Here is a 16,703-nt window from a genome sequence, read left to right as displayed (position 1 = left end):
GTATTTACTAAAGGAAACTTATTCCAAAAATATACTTATTATTAAGTAAACAAAAATAACAAATATATCATGAACAAACCTTTAGTTCAATGAATGAACTTAATTTACCAAAGAAAAATCTGTCTTTAAGTTATTAGGAATATACAACTTAATTGTACTTACTCTTTACCAATCACCAAACATTACAAACTTTTTGTCTTGTAAGTGTCTTGTACTTCTTTGTTAAATCCGAGCCTATTGTAGATACAATATGTTTAAGATAGGTTTTTCCCCTCACGGTGCTTGAAGATTGATGGGAAACTGTCTCTCAAGATATAATTGATTTTCTTATATAGAAAGCTAACACTTCAATTCTATAGAATCAGCGAACACAATATAGTATTTGACTAAGAACAGAAGGAGAAGATAAATATCATAAATGTTTGATATGGTATTTTTTACTCTCCAAATTCATCCACTATTTATAGGTATGTAGTGCCTTTTCGAAACAACATAGTGACTCTTTGAAAAAGTTAGGCTCCTCTTTGAAAAATCACATATTTCGAAAGGACGCACCATTTCGGCATAAAACACTGTTTCGAACCAGTGCTTATTTCGAAAGGTCGCACCTTTTCAATTTAACATAAAGCATTGTTTCGAACTAGTGCCTATTTCGAAAGGTCGCACCTTTTCAGCATAATGCACTGTTTCGAACCAATGCACCCTTTCGAAAAGGTTTTTTCTCTTTTTACGTACTATTTCAAGTGAAACCTATTTCATCTCAAGTGGAGTAACTTGGGAGACAAATTACTCATTCATATCTCAATGGATTTGTGCAAATCTATTTTTCTAACAATCCCCCACATGAATGAAGATTTAGCTTCTTTTATCATAAACATCGGATTTTTGTTCTTTTACAAATGAAAAGATACTGCATCAGGTCAAGTAGCATGAGAGGCCTTGAACTTTCCTTAGTGAAAGACGATTGGATTTAATTAGACGATCAGTAGACTTCAATTAATGTTCTTGAACTATCAGCCATTTGTATAAACCTAGACAATTATCTTCACGCAGTACCTTCTCGAATACTGTTGGTTTTTATGTTTATGTTCATTTTGGCCTTGGACACTTCTTGGTTTCAGAGAGTGTTTTTGAGACATTTGCCTTAAAAATTCTCATAGAAGCGGCCCCACTTTACACTCATATAGGTGATTTCTATAAAAAGTATCCTGCAATACTCCACTTGGATAACATAACTTTCCAAGATATAGTAAATCATTAAAAGCTTGACTTATCCTGGGTCTCGCGGCAGATATGCACTGTCTTATATAGGAACGTGTTAGAGTATAGGATTACTCTTTACTGCTAGCTGAGTCACATACATAATTTATCAGTTGATTATCTCTAGCCAACTAGGTTGGTTTTTCCATTATGAGGATTCTTGGTTGATTATCTCAAAAGCTTTAAGCTCATTCCCCTTGATAATCTTTCTACTTGCTCTCTTGTTAAACCTTTTGTAACTAGATCCGCAATGTTATATTTTGACCTTACATAGTCGATTGAGATAACTCCATTTGAGAGCAATTGTCTAACGGTATTATGTCTATGACGGATGTGTCGAGACTTCCCGTTATACATGCTACTATGTACTCTACCAATAGCATATTGGCTGTCACAGTGTATACACACTGCTGACACAGGTTTAGCCCAGTTTGGAATATCCTCTAAGAAATTTCGAAGCCACTCTACTTCTTCTCCAACCTTGTCCAATGCTATGAATTCTGATTCCATAGTGGACCTCGCTATGCACGTTTGTTTTGAGGATTTTCAAGAAACAATTGCACCTCTAAGTGTAAAGACATATCCACTTGTGGATTTTGAGTCTTTAGTGTCATATATTCAATTAGCATCGCAGTACCCTTCTGGAACTGTTAGATATCTTGTATAGTGCAGACTGAAATTCTGAGTATACTTAGTATCTCAAAACTCTCAGTATGGTAGTCCAATGATCTCTGCCAGGATTACTCGTATATCGACTTAGCTTGCTCATAGAGTATGTTATGTCAGGCCTTGTACAGTTCATGACATATATTAACCTACCAAGTATACGAGAGTACTCTAGTTGAGATATGTTATCTCCAGTATTTTTGGCTAAATGAAGATTTACGTCAACTGGTAACCTTTTTGGTGTGATGTTATATTTCTTGAACTTTTCAATTCAAGAATCGTCTCAATGTAATGAGATTGTGATAGAACAAGTCCATCCTCCATCCTAGATATCTTAATTCCTATGATAACACCAGCGACACCTAAATCTTTCATGTCGAACTTACTAGACAACATTTGTTTGATAGATTTTATGACATCCATATTACTACATACCCAAAATTAGCATATCGTCTACATAGAGACAAATAATGACACATCCCTTTTGAGTGCTTTTGACATAAACACACTTGTCACACTCGTTTATTTTGAAACCGTTTGACAACATTGCATTGTCAAATTTCTCATGTCATTGCTTAGGTGCTTGCTTTAATCCATATAAGGATTTAACAAGCTTGCAAACTTTCTTTTATTGTCCAAGAGCAATAAACCCTTCGGGTTGTTCCATGTATATTTCTTCATCTAACTTACCATTCAAGAATGTCGTCTTTACATCCATTTGATGTATATCAAATCCATGTATTGATGTTATTGCTATTAGCATCTTTATGGAAGTTATTCTTGTAACTGGAGAGTAAGTATCAAAATAATTCAATCTTTCTTTTTGTCTAAAGCCTTTGACCACAAGTCTAGCTTTATACTTGTCGATTGATCCATCAGTCTTAAATTTCTTTGTGAATATCCACTTATATCCCAAAGTCTTGGAACCTGGTGGTAAATCCACCAATTCCCATGTATGATTTTGCATTATGGATCCAATCTCGCTATTTATTGCTTCTTTCCAATAAGTAGCTTATGGAGATGGCATTGCCTCCTTGAACGTTTGAGGATTATTTTCCAACAAGTATGTTAGAAAATCAGGCCCAAAAGATGTTGACGTCCTTGACCTTTTGCTACGTCTAGGTTCATCTTCAATTTCGCTTTGTGTAGGATGGTTACTAGTTGTAGCATCTAAAGTTCTCTCTGTTGAACTTGGATTTATACACATATTATACGGAAAAGTATTTTCAAAGAATGAAGCATTCCTTGACTCAATAATCGTATTAACATGTATATCTTGAATTTATGATTTATGAACTAGAAAACGTTGTTTGCATATCCAATGAATACACAATCAATAGTCTTGGGTCCTATTTTTACCTTTTAAGTTTTGGGACTTCCACTTTTGCAAGACACCCCCACACTTTCAAGAATTCGTAGGAAATCTGATGACTTTTCCACAATTCGTATGGTATTTTAAGTGTCTTCTTATTAGGATAAATCTTGTTGAGTATGTAATTGGCGGAAAACAAGGTTTCCCCCCACAAATTTTGGGGCACAACATAACATTCATCATCTCTTTTAGAGTTCGGTTTTTGCGCTCTGCAATACCGTTTGATTGAGGTGAATAAGGAGCCGTAGTTTGATGAATGATTCTATGTTCAGAACAGAAACCTTCAAAAGGTGGTTCATATTCACCCCCTCTATCACTCTTTATAGTTTGCTTAGTTGATTTTCAACTTCATTTTTATAGTGTTTGAACACTTCAATTGCCTTATCTTTACTTCTCAACAAGTAAACATAACTATATCTAGTGTTATTGTCAATAAAAGTAATGAAATACTTTTTATCACCTCTAGTTTGTACGTACGTAAGATCACATATATCTGTGTGTATTAAGTCTAGAGGTTCAGTACTTCTTTCAATGGAATGAAAGGATGATCTGGTCAATTTGGATTCTACACAAGTTTCACATTTATGGTGTGCGTGGGTCTATTTTTATCTTTGGTATATAGTCAAAACTAATTAATCTATGTAAAGTGTCATAATTAACATGTCATAATCTACCATGTCATACATGTGAAGACTCAACCAAGTAAACAGAAGATTCAACTTTATTGGCGCTCTTTGGCGCAATAGTAAAACAAGACATCCTAAAGAGTCCATCAGTTAGATAGCCCTTGCCCACAAATACATCATTTTTTGTCAGTACAAATTTATCAGAAACAAAGACTAAATTAAAGCCATTCTTGCTCAGCAACGACCCATAAACTAAGTTCTTACGAATATCAAGCACATAGAGCACATCATTCAGAGTTAGTTCCTTCTCATAAGTCAACCTCATCACCACCTTTCCTTTGCCTTGAACCTTGGATGTAGAAGAATTTCCCATAAAGAGTTGTTATTCCTTTTCCACATCATAATAAGTGGTGACATCGACTTGTTGGAGCATATGTGACGAGTAACACCAGTATCAACCCACCATTCCCTTTCATTTCCAATCAATAGATATTCATAAACCACAGCAGATAGGTTCATGTCATTAACATTGTCAGAAAGCTTCTCCATTGTCACATTTACTTCAATCTTTTGCTTATTAAACTTCTTTGGCTTGCGACATTCACTAACCTTATGTCCAACCTTGCCACAGTTGTAACACTTACCTTTGAACTTGTTAGGCACACTCCTTTCACCTTGATTAGAGTCATCTTGGTGCTTCCTCTTTCCCTTAGAACTTGAGTTTTCCACAACATTGGCCTTTGCCACCATGGGATCCTTGTCCTTCTTCTTAGATAGACGGTTATCTTCCTTTATCCTTAGACGGATGATTAGTTCTTCACGATTCATCTCCTTGCGTTTATGCTTGAGATAGTTCTTAAAATCCTTCCAAGATGGTGGTAACTTCTCCACCATAACAACTACTTGGAATGATTAACTCATACTCATTCCTTCAGCAATAACATCATGTAGGATTACTTGAAGTTCTTGAACTTGGCTTATAACAGTTTTAGAATCTGTCATTTTGAAATCCAGAAATCTGCCAACTATAAATTTCTTCATGCCAGCATCTTCACTATTGTATTTCTTGTCCAAAGAATCCCAAAGTTCCTTAGCTGTTTCGAACACACAGTACACATTGTATAATGAGTCAGCTAACCCGCCAATGACATAATTTCTACACAAGAAATCAGCATGAAACCAAGCATATTTGGCCAAAACCTTATCCTTGTCGGTTTCATCATGAGCCTTATCACATAGGAACCTAGCCAAGTTAAGGGTGGTCAGATAGAAGAGCATCTTCTGTTGCCAGCGCTTGAAATCAGTTCCATTAAACTTTTCAAACTTCTCGCCATGAGGAACAGAATGGGGAACAACAGTATTAACTGGTGGTGTTGTCATTTCTAAAATAGAAATACACCTTGTTAATCCTTAAAACCAAAAAAGAAAACATGAACAAATTCTATTCGGTAAAGAAGAAGAAGGAAAAAAAAAATATGTCTTAAGTTTGTAGGAAACTTATTCCAAAAATATACTTATTGTTAAGTAAACAAGAAAATCAAACTGATATAACAAATATGTCATGAACAAACCTTTAGTTCAACGAATGAACTTAATTTACCAAAGAAAAATTTGTCTTAAGTTGTTAAGAATATACAACTTAATTGTACTTACTCTTTACCAATCACCAAACATTACAAACTTTTTGTCTTGTACTTCTTTATTAAATCTAAGTCTAGTGTAGATACACTATGTCCTTAAGACAGATTTTTCCCCTCACGGTGCTTGAAGGTTGATGGGAAACTATCTCCCAAGATAGAACGGATTTTCTTCTATAGAAAGCTAGCACTTCAATTCTATAGAATCAGCAAATACAACATAGTATTTGACTAAGAACAGAGGGAGAAGAGAAATATCATAAATATTTGATATGGTGTTTTTTTCCTCCAAATTCATCCACTATTTATAGGTGATAAGTGCCTTTTCGAAACAGCACAATGACTCTTTGAAAAAGTTAGGCACCTCTTTGAAAAGTCACATGTTTTGAAAGGACACACCATTTCGGCATAAAGCAATGTTTCAAACCAATGCCTATTTCGAAAGGTCGCACCTTTTCGACATAAACTACTGTTTCGAACCAGTGCTTATTTCGAAAGGTTGCACCTTTTCGGCATAATGCACTGTTTCGAACCACTGCACCATTTCGAAAATGTTTTTTCTCTTTTAACGTAATGTTTCAAGTGAAATCCATTTCATCTCAAGTGGAGTAACTTGGGAGACAAATTACTCATTCATATCTCAATGGATTTGTACAAATCCATTTTTCTAACACTTACTGCATATGATAGGACAAAAGTCTTTGCCCAATATACATGAAAGGAAAAGAGAACAAAGTGAATGAGTTTAAGTCTTCCAGCATGAGAGAGACATCTTGATTTCCAATTTTTTGTACTTTTAGTAATCTTTTCAATAACAAGTAGACATTCTCTTATACCAAGCCTAGAGGAAACAAGAGATAAACCTAGGTAGGTCACTGGGTGGTTTCACAAGTTGAATACCGTACCCATAATGTCTGCCTATCTTCTTCACTCAAGCCTTTGACGAGCCGTGTTAATCCTTAGTCCTCTAACTTGTGCAAAAGCGTTAAGAATCACTTTAACAACAACTGTAGAATGCATGTCACCCTTGAAAAAGAGTAGTAGATTGTCTGCAAAGCACAAATTTACAATCATTTCTTGCATTTAGAGTGTGTTTTAATCATGTTAGAATTCAAACCTTCTTTTAAGAGGATAAGTAAGGGACATGGGGTGCCTTGCCTTAGTCTTTTCCTTCTTTTGAAATAATCTTCGGGTTTGCCGCTAACAAGAATATAATGGAGTAGTAAGGAGTAGAGTTGTGGCACATCTTCAACCATTAGAGCATAGAAATGGGACATTTTAGGCACTAGAGAATACTCTCAATGGATTACCAACTCACCGAATCAAAGACTTTGGTGATGTCGACCTTCAAAAAGTATCTTGGACAGATTCATTTTCTATTGTACTTCCATTATTTCCATAGCAATTCTTGAGAGATCATATGATTGCAATTTTGGTCCAACCTTCCATACTATTTTAGGAAACGAATAAATTATTTAATCATAATCTTTTGCACTTTTATTCCAAAAGTATAGATCGATTCTTATATATATAGTTCTAAAATGAATTGAATAATACGAGAAAATGAGATGAGTAAACAAACGAAAAATCAAGCAACCAAAATATTCGCACATATGCACGTTCACTAAAAAACTTTCCATTGTTTATCCTACACAACATCATTCTTTTAAATATATATACGGTTTGTCTAGAGTGCTACTCTAAATCTGCCACTCTTATCTTACTCTTCTTCTCAGCCGTCCGATCTCGCCTCAAGATCTGATGATCTAATTCACCCAAAATTTTCGATATTTCAACATTTCGTGTTATTGAAAAATTCAAAAAACACGAAATTTTTAATCATCGCGAAATTGGAGAACTGTCTCTCTCTCTCTCGGCTTCTTCTTCTCCAAACCGTATTTGGCTTCTGGATTAAGGTATTTTTCCACTTTTAATTCGTTTGATTTGTTGTTTAATTAGCTTGGATTCGTTTGAAATAAACCTACAATATGTTGTTTATATTGTAACGTTTCTTGGATTTGTTGTTTAATTAGCTTGGTTCTGTTTTTGTAATGGCGTGCTATTTGTGAGGTGCTCGTTTTTTACATAATTCCTGTGTGCTATTTTGAAGTTATATATCTTGATAGTTTTGATTTGCCTTGATATGTATGATAAATATAAGAATGGCTTGATTTCTGTTAATGAGTTACATATGGTGTATAAGAGTTTGGGACAAAATTGTAGTGTTGGTGATTGTAAGAAAATGATTAAGAATGTTGATAGAGATGGGGATGGGTGTGTTAATTTTGACGAGTTTAAGACCATGATGGGCAGTGGGAAGTTCAGTGATGTAGCATATTCGGTGAACTCTGTTAGAGTTTTAAATTCTGTCAGAGTTCGGTGAAGTAGCATATTCGGTGAACTCTGTCAGAGTTCGGTGAACTAGCATATTCGGTGAACTCTGTCAGAGTTTTGAACTCTGTCAGAGTTTTAAATTCTGTCAGAGTTCGGTGAAGTAGCATATTCGGTGAACTCTGTCAGAGTTTTAAATTCTGTCAGAGTTTTAAATTCTGTCAGAGTTCGGTGAAGTAGCATATTCGGTAAACTCTGTCAGAGTTTTAAATTATGTTAGAGTTCGGTGAAGTAACATATTCGGTGAACTCTGTCAGAGTTTTAAATTATATCAAAGTTCGGTGAAGTAGCATATTCGGTGAACTCTGTCAGAGTTTTAAATTCTGTCAGAGTTCGGTGAAGTAGCATATTCGGTGAACTCTATCAGAGTTTTGAACTCTGTCAGAGTTTTGAATTCTATTAGAGTTCGGTGAATTAGCATATTCAGTGAACTCTGTCAAAGTTTTGAACTCTGTCAGAGTTTTGATGTTTAAGTTATTTACACTGTTTATGTACATTGGGATTTTTTACTGTTTAAGTTATTTATATTTTTAATTTTTTCGATTTATAGAAATGGAGACAGAGACATCAATCAATATCGAAGAAGACGTAGTTGGGTCTTCGTCTACTAAAGCCCCTGTTCAAGGCACGCAAACATTAGCTGCTCCTTATATAGGAATGACTTTTACAAGTGTTGATGAGGCAAAGACTTATTACAAAGAGTATGGTCAACAAGAGGGATTTGAGACTCATGTTCGGACGACTTCCAAGCAACAAAATTAGGTGGATTTGGTTAGTGGTTGTTTACTGGTTTGCTCACGTGAAGGGGTTAACAAGAGAGATGAAGTCCGATCAAGAAACACAACAACTACCCGGTGTGGTTGCCAAGCTAAAATTCGTATTAAGAAAAGAATGCATGAAGAGATATATGAGGTCATCGTTGCTCATAATGACCACAGTCACGGTCTGGTGACCCCATCGAAGAGAATTTGCATGAAAACTAACAAACATATGCCTGAAGCAGCGAAGTGCTTGACCGAGATATTTAGTGATAACAGTTTATCTGTTGGGAAAGTGGCATCTGTTTTCCATGGAGAGGAAGTTGGGTTTACACAGAAAGATTGTTGGAACCATTATTATAGTTTGACCAGAAAGATGCCTAAAGAAAGTGATGCAACTGCCGTGCCGTAATATTTTATGCATAAGAGTGCCGAGGATCCCCGGTTCTACTACGCTATTGATTTAGATGAAAATGGGACTGCGGTGAACTTTTTCTGGGTTCATGGGAGGTCTCGATGCCAGTATGACTATTTCGGGGATGTTGTGTCTTTTGATACCACATATCGTACCAATGCATATTCCATGCCTTTTGCCCCTTTTACTGGAGTCAACCATCATTATTAGTCGATTCAGTTTGGCTGCACATTGTTGCTTGATGAGACAAAAGATACATTCATATGGCTATTTAAGGCCTGGCTTGCAGCCATGGGTGGTCGTGCGCCAACTGCAATCATCACTGACCAGGATAGAGTGATGACTGCAGCCATTGCCAAAGTGTTTTCTAGTACTCGTCATCGTTACTGTCTTTGGCATATTATGCAGAAATTCCAAGAGAAGATGTCATTTACCAAATTTGAGACATTGGTAACTGAGTTGAAGAACACTATTTCTTTTTCGTATAGGATTGTTGATTTTGAGAGAAGATGGTGTACAATCATTGAGAAGTATGAGTTGTCTGAAAATCCTTGGTTGACAGAGATATATTCAATACGGGAGAAATGGGTTCCTTGTTATCTCAGTGGCACCTTTTTTGCTGGTATGCACACGACTAGTCGAAGTGAATCGATGAATGCTCATTATGACTAGTTTGTCAATTCGACGACTACGCTTATGCAGTTTGTACATGGTAATGAGAAGTCTTTGGCTTTGCTTGCTAGGAAAGAAAGAGATTCTGATTACCGCACCGAGCATAGTTCACGGATTGTGCCTAACGATGCTTTCCTCCTTATGCATGCCGCGAAGGTCTATACGATCTCAATATTCAATAAATTTAAAAAGCAACTAGAAAAGGCAAAGATGGAGTACAAAATTGATGGGGAACAGATTGACAGGTATGGAACCGAAGCTACATAGTGAAATGGAGAGACCCAATAAGAATTCTGTTTGGAGAGTGAGTTTCGATAAAGGAACCTTAGAGGGAGATCTTGAATGCAAGTACTTTCAGTTTATGGGTTTGCTTTGTGGTCATATCTTAAAAAAGGTTTTATCGCTCTGAGATTGAAGAGATTCCAAACCATTTTAGATTGACGCGGTGGATGCAAAAGGCTAACACTTATAGAGCGGAGTTTGATAATTTGGATTTGTGGTCGGAATGTATCAAATGAACCTTTGAGAGTGGCTCATTCTATCAAGGTTGCTTCTCAAGTGGCTTACGATGCGTCACGTAATTTTGAGGGTTATTCATATTTTATTGAAAAGATTGGTGAAATGGCTATTGGAATTTCAAAGTTTAATAAGACTTCCCTCGAAGGAGAGGCCTTGAAGTTCGCGAGCCTCGATTCTGAGCCTTCGATACCTTCAGTTAATACATCACATGTTTTTTTTATTTGAATGTTTAATTTGATATAAATTTAGTGTTTAATTTGGTGTTTAATTTGATATAAATATTTATTTTAATTCGGTCTTTATTTCAGCTATTGATTTTGAATCCCAACATTTCTCAAACAAAAGGAGGGGGAAGAAGAAAGCGGATAGATGGAAATCCCCCAAAGAGATAGCCATAAACAATTCAGGAAGAAAGTGTCATAGATGTGGACAGATTGCTAACCATGACTCGAGAAATTGTCCGGAGAAAAATAATACGTAATCTGTCGATTGTAAGTATAACTTTATTCAAAACTCTTTGATTCATTTGTTCACTAGTTCTAATGATATTTTATCTGCGTGTCAAATATTTGATTCTATATTGGTCCCAGATGTTGTGTCATGGACTTCATTGATGTCTGGACTTGTTAAGAGTGGTTTATATATGGCAGCCTTGTTAGAGTTTTATCAAGTGTTGTTAAGTAGAACTGTGTCGAGGGTTGTGTTCTATTGCATCATTATGTCCATTGGATAGTATCTAATGTTGCCTTCTAGACTCTAGATAGGAAACATCATAATGATAGACCGGTGTTTTTTTTATAACTTCTTTCTCCCTTTTTATTTTCAAAGTTCAATATTGCTGGTTTAGGTTACTTTTGGGGAGTTTAATTAGACTGAGTTCTAATCTCATTGATGTTGTAGAAAAGAGAAGTATGGCTCAAGGAGAAATGGAGAATCTGGAGGCAAAGCTTTGCTTTAGGTAAAAATACTGCCTATTCATTTGTTCGTTTCTAGCCCCTCGACTTTGCATCAGTCGATCTTCAGTCTTTTCATCATTCTCTGTGGTTATGTTTCTGACTGCTACAGTTCCACAAGATGCCACAGTATCACTGCCACCTTGACTATGCACCATTCAAGAAAGTCCAAAAATTGAGTTATTAGCTACAACAGAGAAATTGTCGCGAAAAGAGCGAGAGAGAAGAAGCGAATGTTGAAAGAAGGTGGAGAAGTTGAAGAGAGCTGAAACTTGGAGTGAAAGGCTTGAACAAGCCAAAGCTAGGTGCAAGTAGGCTATACTTGTTGCTAATTCATTCTGATGTGCTTAAATGTTGTAATACAGAACAATAATATTTGGGATTGCATAAAGCATTTTGATGTGCTTATTATAAATGTTCTTGTTGTTACACAAGCCAGCCACTTGCAATTTTGTTCCGTAAGTTGATATGATGCATTGATGCAGATTCTATACCACCAGTAAAATGCCAACGTTTGTCAACAACAAATTTACTTGTCATTCTTTTGATGTTCACCTAAGATCCTAGGGTTTTTTGGTGCAAGATCTAGTAAAGCGGCATGCCAAAGAATGGCCTTTGGTTATGTTTACGCTATTAGCGGGCATTGAATTTAATAGGGCGTTTCTTTGTCGTTGAGTAAACAGTTATACTACTTACCGGGGCTGCGGCGTCATTGCTTTGCTTAGATCTCAGTTTATATCCATTCAATTGCTCTTCTTGTGCTCTCCGACAACTTGCGCATTTTAATTTGTCACAGCGAAGTATCTCTATTAATAATCTAATGCAGAACACAAAAATCCCAATGTTATCAACAAAAATCCCAATGTTATTTGCCAAAACACAAAAATCTAATGCAGTACGCAATGTTTTTGCCAAAACACAAAAGATCTATTTTTTTGCCTCTTGAACGGTGTGGTCATACCATTCAAGAGGCAAAAAAACAAACAACACCATTTTTAACCAAGTTCAAATCCCAAACGACATGGCCACACCGTTCAAGAGGCAAAAAAACAGACAACACCATTTTTATCCCAGTTCAAATCCCAAACGACATGGCCACACCGTTCAAGAGGCAAAAAAACAGACAACACCATTTTTATCCCAGTTCAAATCCCAAACGACATGGCCACACCGTTTCGGACCTAGTCCAAACGGTGTGTCCATGCCATTTGGGACTAAGTCCAAACGACATGGCCACACCATTTGGACTAGGTCCCAAACGGTGTGGCTATGTCGTTTGGGATTTGAATTGGGATAAAAATGGTGTTGTCTGTTTTTTTGCCTCTTGAACGGTGTGGCCATGTCGTTTGAGATTTGAACTTGGTTAAAAATGGTGTTTATCTTTTTCTTTTGAACCTGTGGCCACACCGCTCAAGAGGCAAAAACAGATCTTTTGTGTTTTGGCAAAAACATTAAATCTTCGCATTAGATTTTTGTGTTTTGGCAAATAACATTGGGATTTTTGTGTTCTGCATTAGATTATTAATAGAGATACTTCACTGTGACAAATTAAAATGCCAAGTTGTCCGGAGAGCACAAGAAGAGCCATTGAATGGATATAAACCGAGATCTAAGCAAAGCAATGATCGCTGTACCGGTAAGTAGTATAACTGTTTACTCCACTGACAGCAGATGTCCTATTAAATTCAATGCCTGCTAATAGCATAAACATAACCAAAGGCCATTCTTTGGCATGCCGTTTTACTAGATCTTGCACCAAAAAACCCTAGGATCTTAGGTGAACATCAAAAGAATGACAAGTCCAAAGCAAGATCACTATCATTTCATATTTCAACAATGTGACACCATGTGAAATACATTGTCTGAATTACTGAACATAAAGCTAAGTTGCTACATATCAACAACTTGCACTTACAAAAGAGTCCTAACATAACATTTTTTGACTACAAAGAGATTTCCGAAATCTAACTTTCTCGACTTTAGTTGTATATCTAACTCTTTGTTCTTTATCTCCTTCCTGCAAAACAAAAAATTGAATAAACAGATCGGTCAAGCAAAGTTAAATCAAACCGCTTTATTAAGGTCCGACCATTTAAAAACTAACCTCTCCACTTGCTTCCTCATGTTCACCATCTTCCTCCACCACCATTTGCCTAATTACCCCCAATAAAACACATGAATCAAAGATAAATACTACCACATATGTCAAATCCAACACCAAATCTAGAAACCTCATTGATTGGAAAACTCTTGAACTTAAGTCATGATCAACTCTCAAAAGAACAAAGAAAGACAAATGCTAATAAACACTACCCGCATCATCTCAAACAAAAAGTATACAACTCTGTAGCACTCCCCGCATCATCTCAACTAACACAAACTGAAAAGTAAAGCAAAACCCGCATCATCTCAAATGCCAATAAACACTCCCCGCATCATCTCAACTAACACAAACTGAAAAGTAAAGCAAAACCCACCAAAAAACAAACACAAATTCCAACTAAAATGATCTCCTAACTCTTTCTTTAGCTCCAAGATACACAGTACACTTACAACTCTCAGTCTGCTAAAGAATCAGAGTTAAGAAAGAAATAATCTTGGAATCAATACCCCTCATTTCCAGTGCGCACAATAACTCTATAGCATTGTGCACAATGCATGAGCATTTTTATCTACCAGACAAAAAACAAAACCACCCTCACTTCCCACTTCCCCACTTAAAACTCTAAAAAAATAATACAAGAACTGATAAACACTATTGAGAACTGATAAACACTATTGAGAACTGATAAACCATTGAGAACTGACAAACAAACCATTTCCATTTCCAACACTCATCCCAACACAAGATAAAAGGAGGTAAACTAACTAAACTAACCACTAAACCCTAAACTAACCAAACTCAACATACCTAAATCCTATGCTCCTTCACGATATCGTCCGGAAATGAACTTGCACCGAAATCAAATTGTATGCCTCCATGAACTCGTTAAATGCATCGTCCGAATCGCAGTCCCACCCAATTGCGGGCCTTGATTGAGCAAGCGAAAATTTCATCGACGACGGGTCTTTGTCAAAATTAAAACGAAAAACTACATTAGTATATACATTTACATTTATAAAATACCAAAACAAAACAAAACAAAAAAAATTAAGCGTTGTAAGATATTAACTCACCGATTATGATATGGAAGACTCTGTAGGGAGTAGTGACTAAGATGATCAGGGTTTATCATTCGAATATGACTATTGTTTTTGTACCAACTCATGTATCTACTAACACACTCCCATGGATAAGACGGAATGGGTCCTCGTTGTTCAAGTTGAATCAAGTGATTCTGCCATTTACTCCAAAAGGAAGACGCAATATTAAATTTCACATCATACCCGCGTCTGGAAGTAGTTTCGCGTCGAAGTCTTTGGTCTTGGGGGATCTGAGGGTACAAACTGCATATGACCCAACTGACGCACAACCCTCGAAACATTGTACTGCTCAACATTATCAAGAAAGCATATAAATCCCTCGAAAAATGCTATTTCATCCACCGCCCGTGTAGCTCGGACTTCAACATAGGGATACCATTCAACCTGTCAAATAGCATATGATCAAGGAAATTAATCATTAACCACATACTAATAATATCAATTAATAAATAAAACTATTTACATACAAAAATGCTTACATCGGTACAAGTCATATTATCAATGGTGGCTCGGTATACTTGATCAATGCATTTGTTGTTGCTAGCATAAAAGAGATCGAGTAATCGAAAGTACCTACGAGCACGGGACATGCTCAACTGATAGTCCCCATTTGGGTATGGCCTGAACACCGGGAAGTACTCATAAATCCATGCCTACATTAATATAGACACCTAGTTAACATTGTAATAGATAGATAAAATTGACATTGAAAAGAAAAACAAAAAAACTAATACCTGTAGGAGAGTGAAATAGCCTGAAACACCCTTCACCTTAGCACTTGTGGCAGTCCCAAAACCCCTGTACAAGTAAACCAGTAAGGCTGCACCCCACGCGTAGTCTCTGATCTCGGTAAATTTCGAAAGAAGTCTCAGATAACAAACGGGAACTGCAGTTCCAGACGTGTCGGTGAAGGCGGTACATCCAAAGAAAAATAACAGATAAGCTCTCACAGAAATCTGCACCTCTTTTTGGGTTGACGCCTTCTTCACAACAACCCCATTTTCATCACGTAAATCTTCATCTGTTACCTTCCCAGCAAACTACTTCATCAAGAAATCCATCCTAACTTTGGAAGTAAACTTATTGGATTTCATCTCCGCATCTATCTTATCCATGGGTATGCCAAGATCTTTGTGGAGGAGTCTTTTTGTCTGTTCCAAGGTCAAATCAGTGTCCCCAGTCACTGCTTTGCCTCTGATCGGAACTCCTAAGAGTTGGGAAACATCGTCCAACGTGATTGTCATCTCCCCCCACGGCATATAAAACGTGTTGGTCTCTGGATGCCACCTCTCCACAAACGCAGAGACCAACACAGGATCTTGATGCCCGTATACACTGATAACCGTAAAAATAATAGAATCCAAAATATTAATGTTAACAACACTAATACGTAATCCTACCGTTCTTACGTTTAAATCAATTCTTCTTACTCTCAAAACATAATCATGCAATATAATGAGTAAGGATTCGTTCCACTCTTAACTGTCTAGACTTAAATTGAATTCAACTAATCAAACCAAAAAGAACAATGGTGAGAGTAATGATTTGATGTGAAATTTCTATACTACCATTCCCAACACAAGAACAATAATAAGAACATGTCATTATGGAATAAGTAATTAACTTTATAAATCTAATAGAACAATAAGAACAAGATATGATTGAATGAATAACAACTATTTTATTTATCTAATGAATGATATTCAATGATTTAAATAACTAATCTAAAACAAAGAATGAAACTAATTAATGGAATGAAACTAAGTAATTAACTAATCTAGATCTATCTTTTTCTAACCCTAAACTCCATTAACATTAGCTTCCTAACCTAACTACCTACCATTAACAAAAAGTCAAACTTTTGTTTTTATACTTTCAGATCCAAAAATCGTGCATGGGCTTGGAGCCATGTTTTGGGCCGAAAAATCAGGCCCAAAACCCAATTCTTTCCGTCCGAAAAGGGCTCTTCAGCTGGATTTGACTTCAATAGACTTTTCATCCACTTCTACTCCTCTGATTGGGTCAAGGCTTAGACCATTGGAAAGATCTTTCCGATCCGGTTGTTTTGACATAAGGTAGGCCCAATTCCGAGGTCTGAGTCCAAAGATACGGCCTTCGGAAGTTCTACTGACTTTGTGTCTTTGTTTACGCGCGTCGACTTTTCAGCTTTTGGTGGGCTTTACAAAGGCTTTGTCTTCTTGAATCTTGGCCTTTAATCACGGAACTCCTT

General features: G+C 36.4%; 1 long non-coding RNA gene across 1 annotated transcript; it reads left to right on the top strand.

Annotated features, from left to right (window-relative positions):
- The first annotated feature begins 10,737 nt into the window (after positions 1-10,737).
- On the top strand, positions 10,738-11,425 carry LOC147492560 (uncharacterized). Its single transcript, XR_015199236.1, has 3 exons — positions 10,738-10,807; positions 11,217-11,274; positions 11,382-11,425. It is a non-coding gene; the product is annotated as an uncharacterized LOC147492560 (long non-coding RNA).
- The last annotated feature ends 5,278 nt before the right edge of the window (positions 11,426-16,703 follow it).

Source organism: Coptis chinensis, chromosome 6 (genome assembly GCF_015680905.1).
Source record: "Coptis chinensis isolate HL-2020 chromosome 6, ASM1568090v1, whole genome shotgun sequence".
Taxonomy (NCBI): Eukaryota; Viridiplantae; Streptophyta; class Magnoliopsida; order Ranunculales; family Ranunculaceae; genus Coptis; species Coptis chinensis.
The sequence above is the reverse complement of the archived record's forward strand: the minus strand, read 5'-3'. Positions and strand labels throughout refer to the sequence as shown.